The sequence below is a fragment of the Ambystoma mexicanum genome, chromosome 5q (genome assembly GCF_040938575.1).
Source record: "Ambystoma mexicanum isolate Mex_15411 chromosome 5q, UKY_AmexF1_1, whole genome shotgun sequence".
Taxonomy (NCBI): Eukaryota; Metazoa; Chordata; class Amphibia; order Caudata; family Ambystomatidae; genus Ambystoma; species Ambystoma mexicanum.
Genome location: NC_090933.1, coordinates 210,881,772 through 210,908,923, shown reverse-complemented (window position 1 = coordinate 210,908,923; position 27,152 = coordinate 210,881,772). Strand labels below are relative to the sequence as shown.

The 27,152-nt window shown below is 47.1% G+C and overlaps 1 protein-coding gene across 6 annotated transcripts in view; it reads left to right on the top strand.

Moving 5' to 3' along the window:
- The window catches only part of ZNF236 (zinc finger protein 236), a 2,444,547-nt gene that overhangs the window by 2,222,972 nt on the left and 194,423 nt on the right, over window positions 1-27,152 (top strand). The window lies entirely within an intron of this gene.

The following is a 27,152-nucleotide window of genomic DNA, read 5'->3' as shown; positions in this document are numbered from 1 at the left end:
GACTTGTCACTTTCCAGGTGGACACAATCTGCAAGCAGGGAGAGGCCCTGTGTTTCAAAATTAGTCTCTGTTAGTGAGTGGGAAGGAACGCCAGGGTGGTACCTAATACACTATTTGATATAGGACAGCCAGGCAAGAGGATGGAGTTAGAATAGCCTGGAGTGAAGGTACCAGATCAGAGAAGTGTCACACAATCTTGAAATCTTCCAGGGCTCGCACACTTCCTGTGCCACCTCCCTGCTTCCTTCAGACAAATCACATTGGCACATCACCAGTAAAGGCACTGATCACAGCAGCCGGGATTTAACCTTTTCTGGAGGCTTGGAATGGGCCAATCCACTATGATAGACTGACTATATAAGGGGCTGTGGTCCTCCCTCCACCCCCTCCTTTGTTTGCATCATTTTTGGATATCGGAAGGAAGATTTTTCTGCCAGAACTCTAATGGGATACACTGTCCTGATTAGTCTGCAATAGAAGCCGAGATAGAGGCTTCCAAGAAGGGGGCAGGGGTTACCCTTCCCTACACTATCTGTTTAGCCTGCCAAAAAGTGCACAGACATATATCTTTTTATCACCAGTACACTGAAGGGCAAACCTTGGACGCAGGTAGGCAATGCAATGATTCACACATATACACACACAGTTAGAAGATAAGTTAGCTTTTATATGGCTATTTATTCATATTTAGGCATACATAAATGAACAAACTGTAATGGAAATAAATCACAGAAAAGACAATAATCTAAAGAGAATACATCACTGTGGGTGCAACTTCATTCATCATTTTGCCAGAAGCGTCTGGAAAGCCCCGGAACACAGCCAGGCACAAAGCACAGCAACCCACAGGGTCGGCGCGAAGCATCCCACCTCCGACAGAGGCCTTTGCTTTCTGCCTGACCTTTGCAGAGCACCGCATGATAAGCCCGCCACAAAGGCGGGGTGGCATTTTCTCGAACCTTTGGGCATGAGTGTCTGCGCATTGGCGGCCAACCGCTAGTCCCCGGCTGGCGTGACCTAGAGTAACCTCAAGGAGAATAGCTCTTCCCTTTCCCAAAACAGCAGAGAAAACAACTCTGTAACTCATCCTCAACTCTGACAGTATCCATAGCAACCTGATCAGGTACGAGCCTGCACCTGTGGATCCCAGTTTTTGTGAGCACCTTGTCCTTGGATGAGCCATGCAGACCAACATAAGCAATGAATAACGTTGAAAAAATGTTTTTCCAGTAAAATACTGTTAACAATGCTGAACATCAGTGTGCAAGTGCAGCTTTCACTTGGGCATGTAGCAAATATCCATTATGGCTCTGAGTTCCCCCAGAATGCACTGCAGACTTACCTGCTACCTGAACACTGGAATTGGGATCCTGCTTGTTGGAGGCGACAACCCCTGCAATTGCTATTGGGTAATCTTCCTGTCTGAGAAGAGGCAGAACAAGGGCTCCCCTTATCCCTGGGGAACCGGGACAGGGTCCCAGGAAAACCCAGGAGTCTAGGAACAGCTCTGGGCTCCAATTCCCATCTCAGTCTGCTTTCAAATCATGTTTTAACAGTTGTAGACCCCCGTTATTGCTTTTGGCACTCATTGCTTTTTTATATGATTCTAGAAGCTAACTCGACCATTGGTTGTCTGCACTCCAACTGTTTTTGAGCTGACCACCACTTTAGATTCTCATCATTGGACCTGGTTGAACTGACTCAATTGCTTTGAGATGCCAACTCCACCATCCCCCGCCTGTTCTTTAGCCGATTCAAGACTGTTACTGCTTCAGGACCGCATCAAATTATTGGACCTTCTCGAGCCAACTCGACAGTCTCAATGCAAATTTTACTATTAGAAGCAACTGACTCAAACGTCTCAACACTGACTTGATCCATTGTAAAGTGTCTAGAAGCCTGTCTCGACGTCGAGCCTCGAGAACAAGCCTATATGTTTGTCATAGTGGTTCTGTCAGCCTGGCCTGCCTTAAAGGGCCCCAGTGTCATTTAATACCCTCTCCATACCTTTTCAAAGACGTCTTCATTGAGCATGAACATGGCTGCTGAAAATATTGCCATTTTCCTCCCATCTTTAGACCCATAGTGCCTCTTTAATCTTAGTCTGCAGATTCTGTGTCTTCTCCAGCATGGGGTCTGGCATGGATTCACATGCTCATGAATATTCCCTGTCGTCAGGCTGGGAATCCTCGGTAAAAGAAAAAAGTTAAATTTTGTTTATTAACTGGCTTTTTCCTATAAAACAATCACTGAGCTCTGGGTCATACTGCCCCCAGCCAATGACTGCCCTGCCCCCAAGGCCGTCCTCTGGCAGCCATCTTCAGATTTTTACAGCATGTTCAAGTACTGGGTGTCCTCGCAATTCGCTCTTAGAGCTTCAGCATTTTTCATGCTTTTTTGGCTAGGAAAACCCTATTTTGTTAAAATCGAGCCTGTGTGCTCCATCATTTACTCATCCGATTAACAGGGATCAGTTTTTCTGCAACTGTCATATCCCCTCAAGGGCAAAAGCATTGAATGTTTTCTTCTTGGAAGTTTCCAGAAGGCCATCAGGCCTACACCGCGCCGGATCATGTCAGAGGAAGAGGACAGGGCTTCCCTCTTCAAGCTCTGCACCAGCTGCGGTTTGCCGAATGTTTTCACGGACGACCAGCATTCCCAGTGCCTTTATTGTCTTCACCGCCGCACAAGGAAGAAGATTGTGAGATCTGCGTGGCTTTTCTAAGTGCACGATGAAGGATCGGCACGTTCGACTGGCGGCGTGGCTCAAAGCCAGGTCCTTTATCCCGTGTGGTTCACAGGGGCATGCCTCATCCAGATACAGAGAGGGCTTCTAAATCCTTTGAGGGTGCTCCATCCATGGGGGTCCAAGACAAAGTCAAGCTCTGCGAGTCTGCTTCCATCCGGGTCGCTGCGCCAGCGGGTCCCGTGACGGTCAGGGCACATTCGTCTCCATCAGCCTCAATCTCCAGCCATCGCTCCAGCTCTTCTTCAAAAAGGAGGTCCGCTACCCGAGGGAAGCTGTGAGAGAAGCCATAGAAGTCCACGCAGGACATGGTGCCCAGCCTGCCAGTCGAGGTCCAGGTGCTCCAGGCCAAATCGTCCTCTTCCATTGAGATGGTTGCTGCTGCCCTTTTGAAGGCGAAAGGGGCTGACCCAGTGCAGGGTACCCCAGTGGTAGCCAGGGTGGCTCTTCCTCCCAGGCAGGAGGCTTCGGCCAAATTGGTGGAGAAGACTCCGGAGAAGAGGATGGCAGACCTTAGCCTGAATCAGACCCCTCAACACCCAAAGAGGGGGGGGCCTAGATGAGCTCCAAGGCATGGATATCTCTTCGTCTGATGAGGAGGACATAGCTTCCATGCCCACCATGCAGGAGAAGGAGGGGGTGTCGGCACCGACGAGAGCATTGAGGAGATGCCTGCCGGAGGCAGTGATGACGTCGACTTGGACGACATAGACACTGGGCCCAGCGACCCTGTTCCCCAGGCACCTCCCAGAGATCTGTCACCGGATATATTCTCGGCCTTCCACATACTGATGTCGGAGATTCAGAAGGTGATGCCGACGACACCACCAGCGATGACCCCTGTTGACACCGGGGCCACCACCGCTGAAGAAAAGGAGGAGACACCCTACGCCTCCACTCCAACCGACGCTGCCCTCCCCCATCAGGGGGACGGGTACAGACACTGCTACAATGGATACTGACGACTGCGGAATCTCTCTGCCACCAAGGGCTTTTCCACCGGGCAAAGTGGGTTCCTTCCACTCCATGATCGCCTGTGCGTCTGAACTTTTCCAACTTACCCCAGAAGAGAAGAAGGAAGGTTTCCTATTTCAATGTCGGGAGGTGAAAAGGAAGACGATTCTGTCGGTACCGCTTCTGGGCGACATCTGGGATGAGGGGCTGGTGCTGTTGAAGAACCCCGCCTCTGCCCCGGCGAAGAGGGACCGTCTAGAAAAGACATACTGTGTGCCAGAATCTGCACCCAAATGTCTGTGGTCACAACCATTGCCGGACTCTGTGGTCTCGGCTGCGGCTAGGAAGAAGTCGTCCAACCATTCATCAGCCTATGTTCCCCCGGACGGCGAGGGGAAGAAGTTTGACACCGTGGGACGCGAGGTCATTTACTCTGCGGCGGACGACGGTCAAGGTGGCCAACGCCTTAGCGATCCTGGCCAGGTACAACCGGGACCCATGGTACAAGATGGCTCCGATCCTGAATTCTTGGAGGATAAGCGGGTAGAGGCAATGGAGATCCTTCAGGAAGGCAAGGTGGCATCGAACCACGCATCACTGTGGCCCTGGACATTGCGTACACAGCATTCCGCCGGATGGGAAACAGAGTCTGCCTCTGTTGTAGTGGCTGGCTGAAGGCCACCAACTTCAGACAAGAGGTCCAGTTGAGGGTCCTGGACATGCTGTTCGACTTGGACAACCTTTTCGGCAAGGCTGTTGATAAATCTCTCCAGGTCATCAAGACCGACATGGAGACCGCCCGTGCCCTGCGCATTCTGCAACAGCACCGTCTGTCCTTTATTCCCTTAGGAGGGAAGTCGGTGGGTCTTCGAAGAGTTTTGGCAATGCATCATCCTATTACCGCCAACCCTCCCGTTCTACAACCCAAGAAGCCTACAGGGATCGTTCCAAGGCCTTTGGAGGTGGCAGTCGTCGTCGTCAAGGCTCCCAGGGCGGGGCGCCGGCTTCCAAGCTTCCTGAGACATCGGGCCTGCACCCAGGTGGGAGGCTGGCTGGCAGACTTCTTCAGTGTGTGGGAAAACATCTCCACCAATCAATGGGTGCTGGACGCTCTCGCCTACGGGCACACTTTGGAGTTTCAACAAAAGTGTCCGCGATTACCACCGATGGCCCGCCAGAAACAACACATCCCTTAGCTACTGCTGGAGGTTTGGGCCATGTTAAGAAAAAGGGCGATAGAGCTGGTTCCGAAGCATCTCCGTTGCGTCCAGGTGTCCGGAAGCTTCAAGGACAGGATCATGCTCGACAAGGTGTTCCGTCCAGCGATAAGGTGGTGGGGCGTGCGCTCCAAGGTCGCCGGGGGCACAGACTTCCAGAGCCCTCCGTTCCAGGAGACGGTCATGACGGCCGCTTCCCTGGAGAGATGGGGAGCACACACCGGAAGTCTCCACGCCAGAGGACTCTGGCTGCCGGAGGAGAAGGCTCTACACATCGTCCTGGAACTACAGGCTGTCTTTTGGGCCCTCAAGTCATTTCTCCTGTCCCTCAGGGGCAGAGTGGTGAGGGTCTTCATGGACAATACCACCACAATGTTTTACATCTGGAAGCAGGGGTCACCAGATCCCCGGCCCTCTCTAGAGAGGCGCAGGAGTTGTGGCACTGGGCCGTCGCCCAGGGGATGTTCCTCATTCCTTTTCTTTTCACCTGGCGTGAGTCAAGAACACTGTCGCCGATTCCATCAGCCGGGAGCTGCGCTCTTGCCACAAGTGGGAACTTAAGCAGGATCAAGTGGACCGACTCTTCCTTAGGTGGGGCATGCCCCAGATCGATCTATTTGCGACGGGGATGAACACCAAGTGCTGGAGGTTCACCAGCAGGTTCCCCCAGGCTGGGGAGTATGGGGAATGCATTCTCCTTCCCTTGGGGTAGGCCTGTTCCTGTATGTGTTTCCCCCGTTGCCGCTACTACTACGAGCCATCAATCAACTCAGACGGTCCCGGTGCAGGATGATCCTTGTCGCGCCAGCGTGGCAGATGCAAATCTGGGACTCTGACCTTTTCAGCATGTCAGCGTCCCCTCCAGTCAAGCTGCCAGTGGTCGCGTATCTTCTTGCCAGGGAAGGAGGCGCAATCCTGCACCACGACCCAGGTTTGCTGAACCTGAAGGCCTGGTTCCTGCAGCATTAGAGTTCGGAGGGTACGAGCTGCCTGCGGTCTGCAGGGAGTTCCTCGCCAAGGCCAGGGCGTCATCAACTCTGAAGTGTTATGGACACAAATTAAAGCGTTTTGCAACTTGGTGCTGGTCGCAGAAGATTAACCCTCTGAGGGTCACAACCCGTACTTGTTGTCATTGGCTTAGTCGGGGCTGATGCACCCCTACATCAAGGTGCATCTGGCGCCTATGTCCCGCTACACCAGGTCTACAGGACGGTCTTCTCTTTGGTCGCACCGTCTAGTGAAGTTCAACAAAGGACTGTTCCGATCGTTCCCGCCGGTGAAGGCGCATGCCCTGGCGTGGGAACTCGATGTTGTGGTACTGACTAGGCTCAGGGGTGCCCTATTCGAGTCGATGAATCAAGCCCTGCTTAAGTTCCTGTCTTGGAATACAGCTTTCCTCGTGGCCATCACCTCTGCCAGGAGAGTAGGTGAGATCCAGGCCCTGTCCTGCAAGCGCCTTAATTAACTTTCCATGAGACGATGGTGGGGCTGCCGACGCTTCCCTCCTTCATGGCCAAGGTACTGTCGGAATTTCATCTCAACGAGCCCTTGGTGTTACCTGTCTTTTTTCCCATGCCTTCCTCGCCGGCTGAAAGAACTCTGTACTCGTTGGATGTGGCTTGAGAGCTGAAGTTTTATGTGGCCCGCATAAAGAGTTTCCGGAAGACTTCTCAGCTTTCTGTGAATTTTGATCCTGTGAACCATGGGAAGGCCTTGTCCAAGACTTCCATCTCCAGGTGGCTCTCTGGCTGCATCACTCATTGTCGCCGGCTGGCAAACCGACCATTGCCTGGCCGTCCGAGAACCCATTCTAGCAGACCGATCACTGCAACAACATGGTTCCTGTCTGGTGTGCCCATGCTGGACATCTACAGGGCTGCTACGTGGAGGTCTATGAACACCTTCACGAAGTTGTACTACGTCGACAGGGATTCCAAAGAGGAGTCAAGAGTCGGCCAAGCAGTGCTACGCAACCTGTTTGCTTGAAGGTGAGCATCGTAAGTAGGTAAGAGTAATTGCTTATGTTGAGCCCTGCCACCTCCCATAGTTGTGTATGTGTATGTTGTACTGCAATGTATTCTTTATTCATGAGTATGTGAATCCATGCCAGACCCCATGCTGGAGAAGGAACGAGTTACTTATCTGCAACCGTTGTTCTTCAGCATGGGTCTGGCATGTGAACCCTCCGCCCTGTCCCTCTGCGGCTCTTCTTGGTCACATGACACTGTACCTGCTACCAAATCTTAAGATGGCTGCCAGAGGAAGGGTTTGGGAGAGATGTTAGGCAGAAACCTGTGCAGTTCCCTTAGGGACCACTGCAAAAGATTTAAGACTACAGGTGTTGGCAGTAAACCCACTTGGTAGCAGTCTGTACCACCCAGATTTACCTGGTAGCTGTGGCTGAGCAGTCAGACTTCCCTCAAGAAGACTTAGGCAGTATGCAAAGTATACACAATAGGCACTCAGATACAATAATACAAGCAAACACTGACCAGAGCTTTGGTATCAAAGTATATACTTATTTATTTAAAAACACACAGTTGAAACACTCCAGCACTCTTACTGTAAAATATTCTAAACACAGTTACTATTGTAATATATACACCCCTTTTCCTTATCAGATAAGTCACAGTAAAACACCACTTATTTTCATACAGAGGTGAGCGCTTAACTAGATTGCACTCCAATAAGTTTGTGAGAAAGAGAGGGAAAAAGACAGAATATGGAAAGGTACACCACTCTAAGATTCAGGAACACTGTTAGCAAGGCAGAAGAGCAAAAAGTCACTGGTGAGCCAAAGTCCAAAGGCTGGGCCCCCTCTTAGAGAGAGCAGAGCACAAATGCGCCCAAGATCACACAGTTACACTAGGCTTAGAAAGTCTTGCAGAGGGTTCAAAAACAGTTTAGAGAGGCTTAAGAAAGTTTAGCCAGGGTGTCCCAGACTAACCCAGGTTCGAAAGCCGGGGGCTAAATCTACCCCGTACAGTCGGTAGCAAGGGAAGCCAGGCGGGACACGGTACCTGAAGTGGGAAGGATCCTCCAGCGGTGGCAGTTGTTCCTGGTAGTGGGTGCAAGTTGCGTCGTCGTCCAGGGGAAGAGAAGATCTCGACTTGGAGGAAAGATGAAGGTCGTTGCACTACCAGGGAAGAAACCAGCCGCAGAGTTTTACGGTTAAAGGTGGTACCTTTGTTTCGCGGTTGTGGTAAAACGTGGTATCCCGGTTGCAGGGGTGCTTGGCACGGGCAAGGCGGCCACGAGGTACGTCGGGAAAGCGAAAAGACGGTGAAACTGGTTATCCCCACCAGTCAAAGGAAGAAGACTCTCCGGCGGGAGATCTCCTCTGTCGTTGGGAAAAGTGGTGAGGCAGTCCAGCAGGGCTCCACCGGTGGTGGTGTCGTGGCAGATCAGTTCAGCTTCTCCCTCGTCGGATTCTTAGGTCCTGTGGCGACTTCTGAAGTTCCAGTCCCCAAAGCCCTGCTTTTATGCAGCAAACCCCCATTCACTCAGCCTAGCTGTCACTCAAACATGCTAAGTGGTGAGCCGGCCGTCTCACCACTTGGGCCAATCAGGATGGAGTGCGACTTGAGTTACCTAGGCAACTCAGGCCAGGGTGCCTAAATTCCCCTCCACCCCTCCTAAGTACCCCAGACAGAGTGGCACCACTTTGGAGGGCTTCTGTGGAGAAGCCCGCCAAAAAGTGGAACAAAAGGGCTCGACTTGGGTTGGAGTCACAGAAGAGAACACAAACGCCATTTTAGAATCAAGTTTCGGCAAAAAATACCAACCGGAGAATGAATATTAATTAAATAAACCGGCGGTATGTTCAAGGCTACCGTAAATAATTAAATAAAGATAGTAGCCTAAAACAATGGGAAATCCCATAGGAAAATATTCGCAGTTGAATATAAGAAGTAGCATCCACTGCCACCAGCCAAAACTCGATCAGGGGGGACGGAGACGTGCCCCCTCGACTAACAGACCCTGGGGCAATCGAATTGCCCCAGCCAGTACGTCCACAATATGATGGTTGGTACTGGTTCTGCTCAGAATTTAAGACTAGTAAAGTCAATGGTGACTTTACATGCCCTGGAAGACAGTAGTCAGTCCCAGGGTATGGAGTCTATACTGGGGGGTCACTATGACACCCCTGTGTTACTGCACTGAGGGTGCTGTGTAACACATATCACAAAAACACATGAAACCCTATGGAGTAAAAGACCCCATAGCCCATTAAACACTTGTAGATCCAAAGAAACGCACTCAAATCATGTCCAAGAGTGAGGGTAAAAGAGTCTCACTCTTGGCAGGAGAAAAAAATAAACCCCAAAAATCCAGAAAAGCTGCTGGGGGACTCACTAGGTTAGGTAATTCAGCCTAAACAGAGAATTCTCCCTAACAGAGAGGGCCGTCATTGTCTGGGGGCAATATGACCCAGAGCTCAGTGATTCGTTTAGAAACTGACTTTCTCCTATAAACCAAAGTGAAACTGTTTTTCTTTTACCGAGGATTCCCAGCCTGATGACGGGGAATATTCATGACAATGTGAATCCATGCCAGAGCTATGCTGGAGAACAACAGTTATAGGTAAGTAACTTGTTCCTTATCTTTCAGGCATGCCTCACAGTTTTTTTTTTTATTAGTGCGTTTGTATTTCAGTATAATTAAAGTCTCCTACTTATATAGAACCTTGGTTGGGCATTCTTTTATTTTAGTACACCAAGTACAATTGCTGTTTGAAAGCTTCTTTACTAGTTTACATCCCTTCTGCAGAATATAGCCTTCCCTTGGCTCACGTTACCACAAAAAGACAAGGTGGTATCTTTTAGGGCTGTGCCTTTTCCACCTTTTGTGTCACTACTGTTTTAGTAGCAGTGTGGGCTGAGTAGGTGTTTTATGCTCCACTCATCCTTGTACTCCTGCAGAGAAGAAGTTTCGTCACAGAACCCCTGCCCCATGACTTTACATCTGGAATCATGGGTGCCAACAATGCAGAGCCAAGCCGTGGAAGACCCCCTGGTGTCCGTTTCCAAAAACAGTTAAACCTGGAGAATATTTTAAGGTGATGAATCTGTGAAGCAAAAAGGACTTGGGCATCAGAAATAACATAAGCGAATGTAAGATATGTTTTTCTCAGTGGGTAACATTCCTTGGCTGCGTCTTCTTAAAAGTGGTGAGGATTTGCGCTATTCACGTATCCTGCCCATAAGACCCCGGCGCTTCTCTTCCTTTGAGCGCTGGTTTTCATGCCTTAATGCAGCCTTCTAATCCCTTTCCTATATTCCGCATGAAGGAAACACTGTTGCAGCTGGAGGTAATTTAGGATCAATAGGCACTGTCCCTCTTAGTACTCATCTTAGTGTCAAGACGGACAGGAGATGATAGATGGTGGACCCCAACCATACAATGGAAGTGCCGTTCTAGATACCAACCTGGTCCCCATCATCATGGACGACTTCCTTAATGGGTGGGGATCTACCATGAATGATCTACAAGTAAATACATTGCTTGTAGAGGCTGTTAGTTTGGTAACACCATATCAATGTCTTGGCACGCAAGGGAGATATTCTGTCCCTCTGGGCATTCCTATCATTCCTATCTTCGATTTAGAGCCAGTAAACACCACTGCTAAGTTCTACCCTAACAAGAGGCACATTCTATCCCCCAACACTTTGCAAGATGGTCAACAGCTTTCGACCTAGTGCATTCTGCACAGTATCCAGTGTCCTCTCATCTAGCGGGATACCTCAAAATAGCTAAGCAGAATATCGCCATATTACTGCGCACCAAAAAATACTGAGGTCAAGTTTTTACTGCGAATTTCAATGCAAATATATATGGGACGGTGGGTTGAGTAATAAGGTGATGGGAGTAGTGGGAGGGGCTGGCAGGGTCTCCCCCCGCATACAATTGCATTGAAATGTGTGAAAGAAAACAACATATTTGAAATTTTCATGCTGCGTTTTTCATATATTTGCAGTAATCACATAGATCCAGCAGAATCCCTATGCGGGTGCTCCTTTGCCTGTCACAAAAATATCATCTCCCAAGACATGGGAAGCCAGATCCTTGCACTGGTCGGTTATCCGCTGCCTGCTAGACATCTTCTACATTCAGGAGAACAAGCAGTTCACCCTATACGCGGCATGAGGTCATCTGAGGGCAGAAGGTATAGGAGTAGAAAAGACACAATTTCATCTCGGGAGGATAGCTCGGGTGCAACATGCTCCTCTTGGAAGCAAGACGATGCGGAGCAACACAGGTTTGATCCGCGGATCTGCGCTGAGAAACCTCATAACCCATTACAAAGTTAAAGTGTTCTCCTCTGTCCTTTGTAGGGGCAGATATTGTCCAATTTGCCACCCATGCCTCACATTATGAAGGTTATCTGCAACCTGAGGTGCAGCCAAATCGGCACTTGATCACAAAATCTCTTCAGTGTTCAGCTCAATGGCCTTCTTCCAGGCTCCGATTTACACAGTAGGAAGAGTTGCAGGGAATAATATTTCACATTTTTATTTGGAGAATGCCTGCATTAATATTTCCCTTTAACCTTTCCGTCTCGCTGTCTTCCAGCGCACATAATGGAAAAGACTCAATTTAAATGTTGCCCATCTTGCAACCAAAGGTTTCCCTGGAAGGAGACGCACAACAGAAGGCTCGGTGAAGAGCATGTAAGCTTTTTGCCCAAAAACACTTAAAGAACTATGGTCGAAGCACTGGGCAGCCTATGCGATGCAGGCTGAAGCATCATCGAAATACCATGCCGGCACTTAGGAATAAGAGGATGAACAAGGCAGCCCTTGTGCCATAAGTGAATCCGGAGAGATGTCTGAACATGAGATGAGACTCCCGAGTGCTCATCCCAGCTCAGGAAAGGCAGGCGTCCCGTAGTGCTATGCAGGGTTCTTTTGGTGACAAGAGCAAACACCCAGGAGATAGCGCCGCACAATGCACCGACATAAAAACACAAACGCATTATACCCTCCGCTCACGGTTCGGCGCATCTGCTGCAAAGTGGCAAATCAGCAGTGAAACCTAGACCTTCAACAGGCAGCATTAATGACGCTCTAGAGGCAGCTAAAAAATAACACCAAACCATTAAGACTTTAGGGTAAATCACCAACAAGCCTTTTATGCAAAGAGGATCTTATGGTAAATGTTGCACTTTTCGTGCATATGGGTATACAAAATCATCCCAGTCCACCTTCTCGCCAAGAGCTAACACCAGCACATGGTATACCAGTTAAGGGCAACTGCCATCCTCCCAGTCCTCCTTCCAGAGACAGTTCAGGCGAGGATGTAGTCGGGACACAGGCCAAGCTCTCAGAAGTCCAGCTACCCCCTCTAAACAATAACTCACACATACAAATCCCCTCCCATGTATCCCCAGTAGGGGGTCAAATTTCCCTTTTTGCCCACTCATACAAGGGGATCACACCTGCAAATGGGTACTCACAACTGTCAGAGACTGATATTGCATAGTGTTCCACAAAACACTGCACAGTCAGCCTCAAAGACACAGGAGCATGTCTCTGGAACATCAACAGATCCTCCAAGAAGAGGTGCAATCTGTACTAGAAAAAGGAGCCATAGAACTCATCCCACCCATCAGAGTTAAATAAGGATATCTATTTGGTGTACTTGCTTGTTCCAAAGAACGACAAAACCAAACACACAGTGTTAGATCTAAAACCTGCAAATACATAGGTCATACTTCAGACGTTCAGAATAAGAACGCTACTGGAGGGCTTTCTTTTACTAAATAGGGGAGTCTACCTGGCAAAACTAGATATGAAAGATGCATAATTTTTATTTCAATTTTGCCAGCTCACAAAGTATCTGAGGTTCAATGTGGGGGTCTACACACTACCAGTTCAAAGTACTACCCTTTGGGATTGCTTAAGTCCCTCAGGTTTTCACAAAAATAGTAGCGGTAGTGGCAGCTCACCTTTGCAGGCAATCAATCCCAGTGTACCCTTATCTGGACGACTGGCTCGTAGCAGGAGACACACCACAGATGTGTCAGCAGCACATACAGGAAACCATAAACTACCTCTTTCAACTAGGGTTTTCCATCAATGAGAAAAAAATCAAGCCTAGTCCCGAGCAAAGTCAAACTATTTCTGTGGGCAATCTTTCAGACAGAAGACTCCCTAGTCTTCCCCTCCAATGAGAGAGTTCCAAACCTGCTGCGTCAGATCCCTTGTTATACAGCCGGTCGTCTTAGAACTGCCTATAAGGTGATCATCTTCATTGTGCCCCATGCAAGGTTGGGTATACGTCCAATACAGGAATGGCTAGCAAAACAATAGTCCCAAGCACAAAGAGAGTGGGTAGTTTCGCCGACTGGTGCCAGCACTTCAGTGGCGGACAAAAGACAACCTAGGAAAGGGAAAACCTTTTGCCACCCCTCCTACTCAGGCCACAATAACAGACGCATCGTTCTCAGGCTGGGGAGCTCATTCCCTGCACCAGACAGTACACAGCATGCAGACTTGCACACTAGCAAAGAAACATATCAACGTTCTAGAGTTGCTAGCAGTGTTCAAAGCACTACAAGCTTTTCAACATCACTTGACAGGAAAGACTGTAGTAGTTCTCACAGACCGCATAACCGATTTGTCTTACATCAACAAAAGGGGGACGGAACACACTCACTAGGTCTGTCCAAACTAGCACAGAAGTTCTGGAAATGGAGCCTCCAGAGGAACATTTACCTTGCATCATAACACGTTACTGGGGAACACAACTGCCTAGCAAACACACTAAGCAGAAACACAAACCTTCCCTTGTAACATGAGTGGGAACTACATACAGACATTGTAGACCGGATTTTCGCACTATGGGGTCAGACAGACATAGATCTGTTTGCCACAGAAGAGAACGCAAAATGCCACACCTTCGCTTCCAGGTTTCCCCAGAAGGAATCCAAAGAGAAAACACTGTGGATCAGTTGGTCAGGGATATTTGCATACGCCTTTCCCCCCGACCCCACTCCTCAACAAAGTAATCCACATGATGAATCAGGGACACCTGACGAGGATTCTGTTTGCTCCAAATTGGGCACGCCAGACATGGTACTCCCACCTGTTCAAGATGTCTGTTTGCCCACCAATGAAACTAACCAGCACTTGCAACATGTTGTCTCAGAAACAAGGGACAACCCTTCATCCACACCCTCAATCAATTTAGCAGTTTAGCTCCTGAAGCCATAGAGTTCGGACACATTAATTTACCTCATAGAAGCATGGACATTTTAAAAGAGGCATGTAAACCTAACACTAGACACTACTACTTTAACAAATGCAAATGATGTATCGTGTGCTGTAGAAAGTCTACTGTTAATCCCATTGACTGTTCACCTTCTAACATAGTGCACTATTACACTTGTTGGATTCAGATCTGGTGTTCAATTCACAAAAGGTCTATTTAGCTACTCTTTCTGTGTACACTACGTAACAAAGCAGCGTTTCATAGTGGAAGATTCCAGTTGTGAACCCTTTCATACTATCCCCTATTTCAAATCCACCCCCTGGGTGGGATCTAAACATTGTCTGAAGTAAGCTCATGGGTCCTCCTTTCGAACCCTTGCATAAGGCAAGCCTCAGAGATCTCAATTACAAAGCCGCTTTTCGTTTCGCCGTCACCTCTATATGGTGAGTGAGCTCCAAACCATATTGGTCTCTGAGCCTTTTGAGACAGGCGTTACTTAATGTTATTGCTGATCTTCTAGGGTCAAAGAGACTGGCACTGAACAACCTACAAATTGGATCCAACTATTATGATCCAGGAAATTAACAAAATACATTAATATGGCGCTTATGAATACTAAGATTACATCAGGAAACAAAATTCTTATCTCAAGAATATGTAATTCCACTAGTGACTGCACTCCAAAGCTGTAGCAACCATATAAGGCAAACTTGGCATCATGGTGTCGCAGTGCACTAATCAGGGTCTCATCATTCAATTGTAACTTTTACCTCAGCAGTGAGCACTATGTAATGTTTTTGAATGCATTTCATAAAGTGCATCAGGATAGTCACGTTCCACCTTTTCATCCCAGGTACACTCTCATAAAGCTTTTTAGAGTACATTGTGGAATTTTAGTTTCACCCTTTTCGCAGCATATTGCAATCGAACATAAGGGGCCATTTGTATATCATTAACATTATTCATTATTAAACTTGCTTCCAGATTACAATTAGTGACTTTGCATGCCATCTCTCTGAATGTGTCTGTTCAAAGGACATAAAGCATATAAGCAGTCATGTTTTTTCTCAAAAAGAGAGATGCTATTTTTTTTAAACTTTGCAACATGCTAATTTGATTTGAGTTCACTTAGACTTCCAATCTTTTCATGTTTAAAGGGAACTCTATAAATGGAAGCATGGACTTATTGTGGGTGTTGTTTACTCATGCTTTTGCCAATCTTTTTTTCCAATGGTATGTCTCTCGTTGAGCCCATATCTCTGATTTTGTTTTCCACATTGTGTGACAAAGCCAATACAATGGTTTTCTCAAGAGAGTAGTGGAAAACCTTTCAGGCGGGGTGGGAGGCCTGCTAGGGAGAAATCCAGAGCCAGTACCACCCGCGAATGGTTGCAGTTGAGAAGGTCCAAGTTCCTGCCCTCCTCGCCCCTGTGCTAGTTGGTTTTTATGCAGTCCATAATTGTCTCACACCATCAACAACAGATGCTAGTCAGTCTCTTTCAGTTTGTTTCAGACCCAACAAAGTTATCATGGAAGAAGAGCCACAGCAGATGAGTGAGACCCTCATCAGCGCCATCTGTGCTACACGAGCTACAGATGACCGAGACCCACGGTAGAGAAACAAACCCTCTGTTCATTCGTAGGATCGATGTCCTGAGCCAGCGAAGAGAGAGAACACAGTCAGAGCAAGTTGAACGTGGCAACCTGCAGAGCTGCACAATGTTAGCCAGCTTTGGGAGAGGCATACAGATATTGGCGGTCCATCACCTAGACCACCAGGGATTAAAACCAGGGTTGCAAGTGCCACTAAATAAGGAACTTACTGTAGAGGCGTAACCCAAATATCCCCAAACATGAACTTGATAGTTCAGCCGTCCAGGCTGACATTTTTGTTCAACAGAGGAGCCCTGAGGAAGAAGTGGGGTTGGGGCGCTTACCCCCTATTTGTAACTTTGTCCATATCCAGTATTTCGCAGGCAGGGAACATGGGGACAGATTGGTCAGGGACATAGAGCCAACTAGGAAAGAGCAGGTGATGTAAGAAGTGTGGGTTGTTCTGGTGAGGTCAGAGGTGGTGGAGTTGTACTAAGAGATCAACAGGAGGAAGAAAGGAGCAGCAGATTGTGGAGGCAAATTATGGAAAAGATGAGGTATTGGGTAGTGAGTGCAAGTGGTACTGCAGTGTTAAGTGTGTGCAAGTGTGGCGAGTGAGCTTATGAGATATAGTGTTAGGAGTGACTGACATATATGCTATTGAGTGGAAGGATGGTGATAGGGTAGCATTATTGCAGAAGAGGGGAGGAATGGCGTTGAATTGGGAATAGTAGTGTGGAGCAGTAAAGTCAGAGTAGGCAGTGCCATCTAAGGAAGAAGGCAATGCCCCAGAAGAACCGGAAGTGCATGGGACAGAAAAGTGGTGACAGAAGACTAGAGAGCAAAAGGGGAGGAAAGCGTGATCGTGAAAAGGGGAACTAACTCAAACAGGGTTTCTTAAAGGCACATTTCACTCATCCCAACAATAACAACTGGATAGAATAGGGACAGCCTTAGGAAGTCGCTTGTGGATTTTAGACGGAGAAGGCACCTTACCTTTTGGTTCGCACATCCACTCCAAGTCAGATCATAGACCGTAGCAGGGATCGAAATTCAGATTGGATAAGCAGGAGCTAAAAGTAACTCCTGCGTATTGTGACAAACCTGAAGGTGTCTCACCTGATATAGACCACGGGGATCTGTCATCTAGATGGCCAGGCAACAGCCATTGCTATTGGATCCAGTTCCAGGGGGTGGACCAGTGCGGGAGGATCATGTGGCGGGGGGGGGGTGGTCTTCGGGGAGTGGAGGTGGGACACCCCAGGGTGAGAGGCAGTATCTCCTTCCTTATGACACCATTTCCCCATCCTGCCCAATAGGATACTTAGAAACCCTACCCCCCCCTTTTTACAACATAAACACTTTCTCACACCGTGACCGACAATGGACTAATAACAGAGCCGTTTACCTGACATGTTCCAACATAAGGGTCAGGCCGAGTCAACCAATTGCTGACAACTATACACACCTGACTGCCATTTCCCTTCCCCACTCAGATAAAAGGCAGAGCAAAATTTGAGCAAGGCCGAAGGCACAAGGTAGCAGCTATTCCAGGACGACGGTTCAAACGGAGGAGAAAGGCAGCGAGACCTGAAAGGATGTCAAAGAGAGTTTCCCTTGCCCTTTTCAACCCAGACATGCGAAGCCTTGGACAAAAGAAACATAAAACCGTGAATCGCAGCTGGCGAATGGTATGACGGATGTCAGTGGTACATGGAACTCTCCCGCACTGATAGCCAAAGCGGGGAGAAGCGGTTGCCATTGTGGTACCGTGCTGTACTCCAGCGGCAAAAGAAACACCAACGATTTCAGCACGGCCGGTGAGTCGGAAGAACCTGATAGTGGACCGCACTGTGTTAGGCTCAAGGCTGCAGTGGCAACATGAAGTAGATTAAGAGATAGAGGTCTTTTGTGAATGAACTTGGTACCACAGATAGTGGTCCAGCGCCACGTGGGTGCTCATTCGAAGGTATCTGACTGGGACCCCTCTCCTGAACAAGAAAAGTATTGAACTGAAAGATAGTGGAACTGCAAGTACCAAGAGGCCATAGGTAAGGCCGGCGTGAGGTGTCAAGATGGACATACAAGGGTCAAGCCAAGCCCCTTGTACAATCGAAAGTTCTTTACACAGTTCACAATTTCCACGTGTCAAGTGTGAACCCGACTGAGGAAATTGTGAAACTGGCGTTTGCACCTGGCTGAGGGGAACGCCGTACAGACCATCATATTATGAATTACATACTTGCCATAGAATAACAGAGTGGCCCAGTGAGACGTTATCGCCCTTCGGAAGCCACTGTTTAAATTAGCAAGTACTTTGAGAGGCTAACGCTGACAAGAAGGATCGGAGCCCGGCTGAGGGGGATCCTAGGGTGAAGAATCATTACCTGACGTGAAGGTTATCAGAAGAAACAATATTTTTGTTTTCGGCATATGAGGCCCCTCTGAGGCAAGAGACTTTGCATGAGAAGAGACTTGGGTGCAGAAGGCCCTGATATAGAGAAAAGGAACTGTAAGCTTGTGCCAAGGAAGTCCATGAGTGTGCTCTGCTACAAGAGTCCTGCTGTGTCGAGTGCTAAAAACGTGGAGAAGGGAGAACCCGGCCATCCATAACAACCTGACTTATCATTTGATGAATACTTCTTTCTTTTCTTGTGAAACATTACCCCACACTATTTTGTAGCATAGCAGTAAGGATTGGCAATAGATTCTTTTTTTTTTTTTTTTTTTTAGTATAGGCCCTTTTTATTTGACTAGACTCTACTAGGATTGTATTATGATTTTATGGTCGTAGCTTGATCCCATCTTAGATTAGGCGTTTATCTCACCCATTTACAGTTTAATAAAAACCCTTCAACTGTGATCACTTGTCTGTCTTGCTTTCATACCATGCTTTCCTTACATTTGGTGTCAGAAATGGGATGTGACTCCATTGAAACTAATTGAGGAACCCAACAATTTCAGAAACTCGGTCATAGAGCTTCGAGCCCCTCTGTTGCCACGAAAGAATTGATAGGTTTCAATATCTGTAGTAGTCGGGAGGCTGTCATTCCCCTTGGGAAGAGAGGAATGAATCTTACCGATTTGGTTTTGATACTCCCTCCGGGGTGTTACATAAGGTTAGCCCCAAAATCTGGCCTAGCGTGGAAGTTGGGTATAGACGTTCTAGCAGGTGTTATTGATCGCGACTTCAAGGGAGGTGTAAAGGTTCTCTTATAGAATCATGGTGAAATCTCATTTGAAGTACGTTGTGGGGATCAAATTGCTCAAGGAATTTTGGAAAGGGCTCTGTTTCCTCAGTTTAAAGAAAGTGAACCAGACGAAACAGAAAGAGGTAGACTAGGCTTTGGGGAAGCTGATAAACAAGTTACCATCGAAGAAAGAAAGGGAGAAGAACCTACCATCTATTCCGACGTAGCCTTCGCCCAGTGAAATGATCCGGCTCGCACTGAAGCTTTCTTACAAGCTATTCCGCAAGGAGAAGGTATAGGGAAAGGAAGCCCCTTTTTCTTCTTAAAGCAGGGGTTGCTATATAGAAGAGAAACATCCACAGAAGGCTTAGTAAAGATGCAGTTAGTAATCCCTAAGACCCACTGAAAGGTTGTACTAGACATTACACACTCCCATCTTACCAGGGGGCACTTTGGACAATCCATAACCCAGGCACATATCAGTGGGAAGTTTTACTGGCCAGGTATCCTCACTGATATTAACACCTTTGTTTAGACATGTGACATTTGTCAAAAGACTAGACCACACATCCCATTACCTTCCCCTCCGAATCTCCTACCAATCTTAGAAGCCCCTTTTTCAAGAATCAGGATGGACATCATTGGGCCTTTAGAAACATCCAGGTTAGACAACAAATATGTCCTTGTGATTGTTGACTATGCAACCAGATACCCCGAAGCATTCCCATTGCAGACCAATACCACACAACAAATCCTTAAACACCTTTTACTGTATTTTTCCAGGGTTGGCTTTTCCAAAGAAATACTAACCGATCAAGGTTAAAATTTTGTGAGCAAGCTTAAGGCAGAAGTCAAAGAGCGGCTCCATATTACCACCTTACGAACTTCTGTGTACCATCCCCAAACAGATTGCTTGGTAGAAAGATTCAATAAAACCCTGAAATTAATCCTACGGAAATTCGTAGATGAGGACGGGAAAGACTGGGATCGAATGATCCCTTGGGCACTATTTGCAGTAAGGAAAACCCTTCGGGTATCTACAGGATTCTCTCCTTTCAAACTATTTTATGGTGGAGAGCTTAGAGATGTCCTAGACATGCTCCAGGGAACTTGAGAAGAACAAGAGGCACCCATTCCCATCTTGCAAACCGCTACCAGATTGCGAGAACATATGAGACTTGTTTACAATCTAGTCTGTACTCCTATGGATAAAGCCCAAAGTCAGCAAAAATCCACTTATGACAAGAAAGTGAGTTTAAGATCGTTTTCTATAGGACAGAAAGTACTGGTCCTCCTACCCACCTGTAACGCTTACCTGGACTCCTCGGGAGCGTAATGCCTTCTCAGCATGTGGACCTGTTACTTGGGCACTTTTTTAGTCCCTTTTCTGTGTAAACCTCAACAACAGCAGTAGAACTGCTATAACATCTGTTTTCTGAAAGGTTACTGTATAACTGTGTACTTTGGTAATCCCTACCTTCTCACCTGTGTTTATTTTTTATGGAGTTCTCCATCCTGCTAGTCTACAGGGGCGCGTTGAAATGAAGAAACAATGAACTTTGGAAGGCTGATGTGTTCTACGGATTCTTGCCTTAACAACGTCTTGCCTTCCCAGAATTTGTCTTTGGATAAGTATCTGGAGAATATAATATAGTCTTTTAGATCTTGAAAAGTTCCTACGTTGGAGAGATCTCTTTCTAACATTTTCCCTTTTACTTGTAGGTTCTTGGAATTCAGAAAGATTATTGGCTGTGGAATGACTGCAACGTTACTCAGAATGAAGTAACCTTTAACAAACGTAAGTTCGCCTATATGGAGTAACTGCAGCCTTCAGGGAAGAGCGCGGTAACTACTGTGCAGTGAAAACTTGAAGAACCTTCAGGTACATAAACTTATTTAAACTTCTTCTGTTTTATTTTTGTTAAGTTCGTCCGTTAGTGAAAATACCTTTTGTCTGCAGGTTTTTGGAAAGCTGTGGAAATACCTTCGAAAGATGCAGAGGCTGCAGAAGAAACTTCTGACTTAAGATATTGCGACAGCGAGCGAAGACTGCTGCTTGAAAACGCAGCCACTGCAAGAGACCTTCTGACAGAAGATCCTGTGGCTGTGAGAGAACTTCTGAAAGAAGATGCTGCGGCTACGAACAAATGCTGCTGACTGAGGAACCGCTTCGGAAATGACTTCTGTTCGGTAAGTCTTTTCTATAACTATGGAATTCTGTTATTTTTTTCTGTCAAAACTAATGTGTCTATTTTCTCTCTTGACAGGTTCTGTGAGGAGAGGCACTGGTAGCGTTACCCGCTGTCACCGGAGCAGACGCGAAACGAGCACTCTAGCGGAGGCAGGGCTTAAGTAGCTCCCTCTGCAATATGTTTAGAGCGTGTTGCAGGTTACCAATGGATCTTGCAGCAGCCATGTTTAGTGTATGAGACCACTGTAAGCACTATTAGAGACTATGGAAGCATATGCTATGAATGGTGCAAATGCCATGTTTGCCAGGCTTTCACCCACTTTTGACCTGCTGACTGATGTGTTGTCCCTTGCCTCTCCTGCATGCCTGAATGGGAATTGTGCTCATTGACTGGGATCAGGACATCACCTCAGAAAACAAGCTTGTCTCTAAGTGGCACGGGCCCTACGAAAGATTAGAACAAATGAGAGCCTGTACTTAAAAAGTAGCACAACCGGAGAAGAATGTCCATTTATATCACGTAAATCTCTTAAAGGAGTGGAAAGAGAACCCGTCAGCTATCCATGCCAAAGTACTATCTTGTTTGGTCCCCGAAGAAATAGACCGCTTTGAATTAATTCCTCTAGAGCTAATTCAACAACAAGAAGATCTAAAAGATGTAATTACATAATTTCCCAATGTATTTTCAGAACAACCAGGAAGAGTGAAAGCCACCTACCACTATATCAGAACACCTAAGGGACAAGTGGTTCATTTAAAACCGTATAGACTCCCGGAAGCTCCTAAACATATAGTGATTGAGGAGGTAAATAAAATGTTGAAGGACAATAGTATAGAGCCTTCTTCGAGCCCACGGTCTTCCCCTTTCATGTTGGTCACTAAACCTGAACACTCCTGGAGGTTTTGTATAGACTTCCGTCAAATTAATGCGATTTCGGACTTCAATCCCTATCGCATGCCATCGCATCGATGACCTCATTGATAAACTCAGAGCAGCCACCTTTCAATCCACATTGGACTTAACGAAAGGGTACTGGCCAGATAAAGAGAAAAGCGCTTTTTCAAAGCCCCTAGTACTGCTTCAATTCAAAGTCCTCCTTTTTGGCTTACACAGCGCGCCAGCCACTTTCCAACGCCTCATGGATAAAATCTTACGACCCTATTCCAATTTCTGTGGAACTTATATTGACGATATCGTCATTTATAATAAAACCTGGGAGGACCATCTCTTCCATCTTTATACTATTATTAAAGTCCTCAGAAGGCCAGCCCAACTGCTAATCCATCTAAATGCAGACTGACCCAATCAGCCATAAAATACCTCGGCTTCTTTGTAGGGAATTGGAACGTACGACCTCAGCATGAGAAAGAGAAAGCCGTCTTAGATACACCAACACTCAAAACTAAGATAGATCTTGGAGCCTTTCTAGAGCTCATAGGATGTTACCGTGGGTTTATCCCTAACTTTTTGGACAAAACAGCTAGGCTGACTGATGAACTCGAGAATGGCGAATCCCAGAAACCTCATTGGACGGACGTTAATGATATGTGTTATAACGCCTTAAAACAAACCCTGTGTCAGAACCAGATCCTAAAGTTAGTAGATGTCTCTAAAGAGTTCATGCTGCAAACAGACGCTTCCCTTACAGGTTTAGGAGCAGTCCTATCCCAAGTTTGTGACGGATCATAACATCCCATCTTGTGAAATAAATTACTCTGTGTTGGAACTAGAGGCCTTGGCTATCAAGTGGGCCATTATCCACCTCAGATGATACCTCTTAGGAAGGAAGTTCACACTCATCACAGACCGTTCTCCCCTAGTTTGTATTAGCCAACGCAAAGACTCCAACCCTCATTTCACACAATGGTTTCTTGACCTGCAGCTCTACTGTTTCACTGTGGAACACTGGAAAGGTAAGGACCAGGGGAATGTAGATTTCTTTCCTGGTTCCCCTGTGAAGCAGATGCGGCTACATCACATGGACTAAGGGTATGCGAGAAACCTGAAGGTGTCTCACCCGCTATTCCCTGTGGATCTGTCCTCCAGGTGGCCAGAACACAGCCATCTCTATTGGAACCAGTTCCTGGTGGTGGTCCAGTTTGGGAGGATCACCTGGCTGGGGTGTCTTCAGAGAGTGGAAGTGGGACTCCGAAGTGTGAGATGCGGTATCACCTTCCTTCTGACACTTTTTCCCCATCCTGTCCAGTAGGGTAGATATAAACTCTACTCCCTCGTCCCCCTTTCCAACACGAACACTTTCTCACACTGTGAGTGACAGCGGACTAATACCAGAGCCGTTTACCTGACATGTCCCAACACAAGGGTCAGACAAGAGTCTGGCAATTGCTGATAACTACACACACCTGGCTGCCCTTTCCCTTACCCACTGGGAAAAAAAGGCAGAGCACAAAAGCACACTTTAAGCAAGGCCGAACGCTCGAGGAAGCAGTTATTCCAGAATGACAGTTCAAACGGAGGAGAAATGCAGCGGGACCTGAAAGGATGTCGAGGAGGGAGTTGCCCTTGCCCTTTTCAACCCAGACCTGCAAAGTCTCTGATAAAATAAACCTAAGACAGGGAATTGCAGCTGGCAAGTGGTGTGACGGATGTCAGCCGTAAATGGAACCCTCCCGCACTGATAGCCACGGCGGGGAGATGTGTGGTTGCCATCGTGGTACCGTCCTTGACTCCAGCGGCAAAAGAAACACCAACGAGTTCAGCACAGCCGGTGAGTCAGGCCAACCTGATAGTGGGCCGGACTGTTGCATTAAGAGGATTAAGAGACAGGGAACTTTTGTGAATTAACTTGGTGCCAGAGGTAGAGTGGGCTGGCGCCACGGGGGCGCTTTTTCGGAGGTCTCGGACTGGTATCCCTCTCCTGAACAAGGAAAGTATTAAACTGAAAGATAGTGGAACTACAAGTACCAAGAGCCCATATAGAAGGATGGCGTGAGGTGTCAATGTAATCATACAAGGGTCAAGCCAAACCCCTTGTATACTCAAAAGTCCTCGACTCATTGTAGAAATTGTGAACTGTGAAAAGTGTGAACCAGACTGAAGAAATTGTGAAACTGGCATTTGCCCCCGGCTGAGGGGGAACGCCATACGAACCATGATATTGCGAAGCACGCACTTGCCATAGAATAACAGAGTGGCCCAGTGAGACGTTATCGCCCTTCAGTTGGCAAGTACTTTGAGAGGCTAACGCTGACGAGAAGGATCGGAGCCCGGCTGAGGGGGATCCTAGGATGTAGAATAATTACCTGACATGAAAGTTATCAGAAGGAACTATTTGTTTTGTTTCTTTTGGCATATCAATCCCCTCTGAAACAAGAGACTTTGCATGAGAAGAGACTTGGGCGCAGAAGGCCCTGATATAGAGAAAAGGAACTGTAAGCTTGTGCCAGAGAAATCCAGGAGTGTGCTGTGCTCAAGAGTCCCGCCTTGTCCTGTGCTAAAAACGTGGGGAAGGGAGACCCCGGCCATAACAACCTGACTTATCGTTTGATGAACACTTCTTGCTTTTCTTGTGAAACATTACCCCACACTATTTTGTAGCATAGCGGTAAGTATTTTTTTAGTATATGCCCTTTTTACTTGACTAGACTCTATAAGGACTGTATTATTATTGTTTGATGGTCTTAGCTTGCTCCCATGTTAGATTTAGATAAAGCGTTTATCTCACCCATTTTACAGTTTAATAAACACCCTTGTAGTGTGCTCACTTTTCTGTCTTACTTTGATACCATGCCTTCCTTACAGTATCCCGCATTAACCAGTGACCAAGAACTACCACTGTGGAACAGTGAGCTAGTACATAGCGCTCCGCAAATCTAACTTCCACATACCGTGTACACATATCTTTTTTTCCATTATTTATGACTCCTTATGTTTGAACTGTTGTATAGATGTGCCCTAATGTTTGGTTAAATTCACATAGGTGTGTTTGTTCGACATCAGTTAGCCTACGGGGTCAAAAGTAGCTCCTGGTAGATGTTGATATGAACCGAACCAGGCTCTTCTATGCAACCAGCGGGAGCTAAATATCTCCCAACTCCCCTCAATTCTGAACCCTGCAGTAGGGGTTATCAAACACTAGCTACTAACCTGGGGCCAGGGATAAAGTGTTTTATAAGAGGAGAGAGAGGGACGGCAGTAGACCCCATTGCAAAATCAATAACAACCCTTGAGCCATCTGAGGATTGGAGTAATTCTTGTGCCATCTGTCGCAGTTGCCTTGCTACATCTTACTTTCGTTGCTGTTCTCTATTGCACACTATCCCCATTTCCGTCAACAGCAAAGCAGACTTGTCAGCCTAGTTGCTCTTATTCAATAATCTTTATTGGCATTGTCCTACTCACATAGTAATTGGTCACCCCTGATCTATTTTCTTCGGTTTATTTGTGCCTCTTGCTTTGACCATTGTCTTTCCATAATTTCCATGTTCCCCTTACTTTTGTGAATTGACTGTCTTTTACACACCACACCATAAGGATTTGCCTGTTATGCGCCCCATGAACTACTGTGATGGGAGCGCATCACTTCTCCCCAGAGGGGGAGCCCTTCTATGTGGCACTAGGGAGGTGAGGCTGCTACCCAGTATTCCCCCCTAAGGGATGTGGAAACGGGGACCTCACAGGGAGAGACTCCCCTCAATGGTATAAGGACTCCCGATCCATGAAGGAACTCCCTGACCCCCTTTCCCTTGGAACCAAGCCCTTGTCAGAAATTCCTGAAAACACGGTCTGTCTGTTAAGGGAAGGCATCTTCCATCTTTGATCTACAAATTAATATGACGCAGGCAAAGAAGAACCAAAGAGACCTGCAGAGTAATAACAGATTGCCTCGATGTAGTACTGAGAAGAGTTGGCCTCAATGAGGCATAACAATGTTCTCAACAACTGACCACATGACCAAGACGAGTTGGCCTCAAGGAGGCTTAAAGATCACATCATCAACAACAACAAAGAAGGACTTGGACTTTGCCCTGGGAGGATCCAGCCCCAGGAAATAAAGACTGAGAAGGGACTAGGAAGAAGAGAGAGTAGCCGGTGTGAAGCCTGCCCAGAAAAGTCAAACCTGGGAAGAAGACAGAGAAGAACAGTCAGTGGCGGGATTTCGAGGAGGTCGGTCATGTGGTCCTGCAACTGCGCCAAAGCTGTGGGCTCCAATTCGCCACAGAGCCGCAAGGATGAAGCGGTGGGTGGAGTGACAAAAGCAGGAGATGCCAAAGCTACTTGAGTCAGCCTAGAATCCCAGGAAGAACCAGCAATGCAGTCCCGACATACTACAGGTAAAGGGGTACATTGGGAGACCTGGTAGGGATGTGGGACAGCTCTAGAGTCCAGAGAAGCTGAAGAGTAAACTCCTTCATCACAGTAGTGACACCCAGAGAATCAGAAGTCCAGAGCAGCTCGGGAGGAAACTCCCTTGTCACAGTAGTGACATCAGAGGATCCAGATAAACTCTGGAATAAACTTCCTAGTCACAGTAGTAATACTGAGAGAACCAAGAGTCAAGAGAAACTCTGGACTAATCGCCCTTGTCATAGGAGTGATATCCCAGGATTCAAGAATCAGAAGTGTGTCGGGAGGAATCTCCCTCGTCACAGTGATAATCCAAAATAGGATTAAAGAGGAGATTAGACAACAAGAACTATCTGGAGGGAATCTTCAGAATGACCTACGACTGGGAAGAATTACTGAAATTGTAAAGCAAGCTTTCAAAAGCCCTTGGGAAGAAGTAAAGATAATTTTGAGGACTATTGCTAAAGAATATTCCAAGACAGCCCTCAAGGCTGTGAAAAGTGTATCAGGAGACGGGAGTCATTCTCCTGACCACACTTTCTTTGTTGAATCAGAAGCTAAAGCAAAGGAGCAAAGGATTGCTGGAGAAGAGATAAAGACCGAGCCAGTTTAGCAGGAGAAGGGGGCCATTCTCCTGATATTATATACAATTGGATGCTGAACCTTTTTTGTAGATTAGTAGTAGGGTAAGAGTCGGTTTTGGACAGAGTACGGATATTTTTAATTTGAGTACTCATCC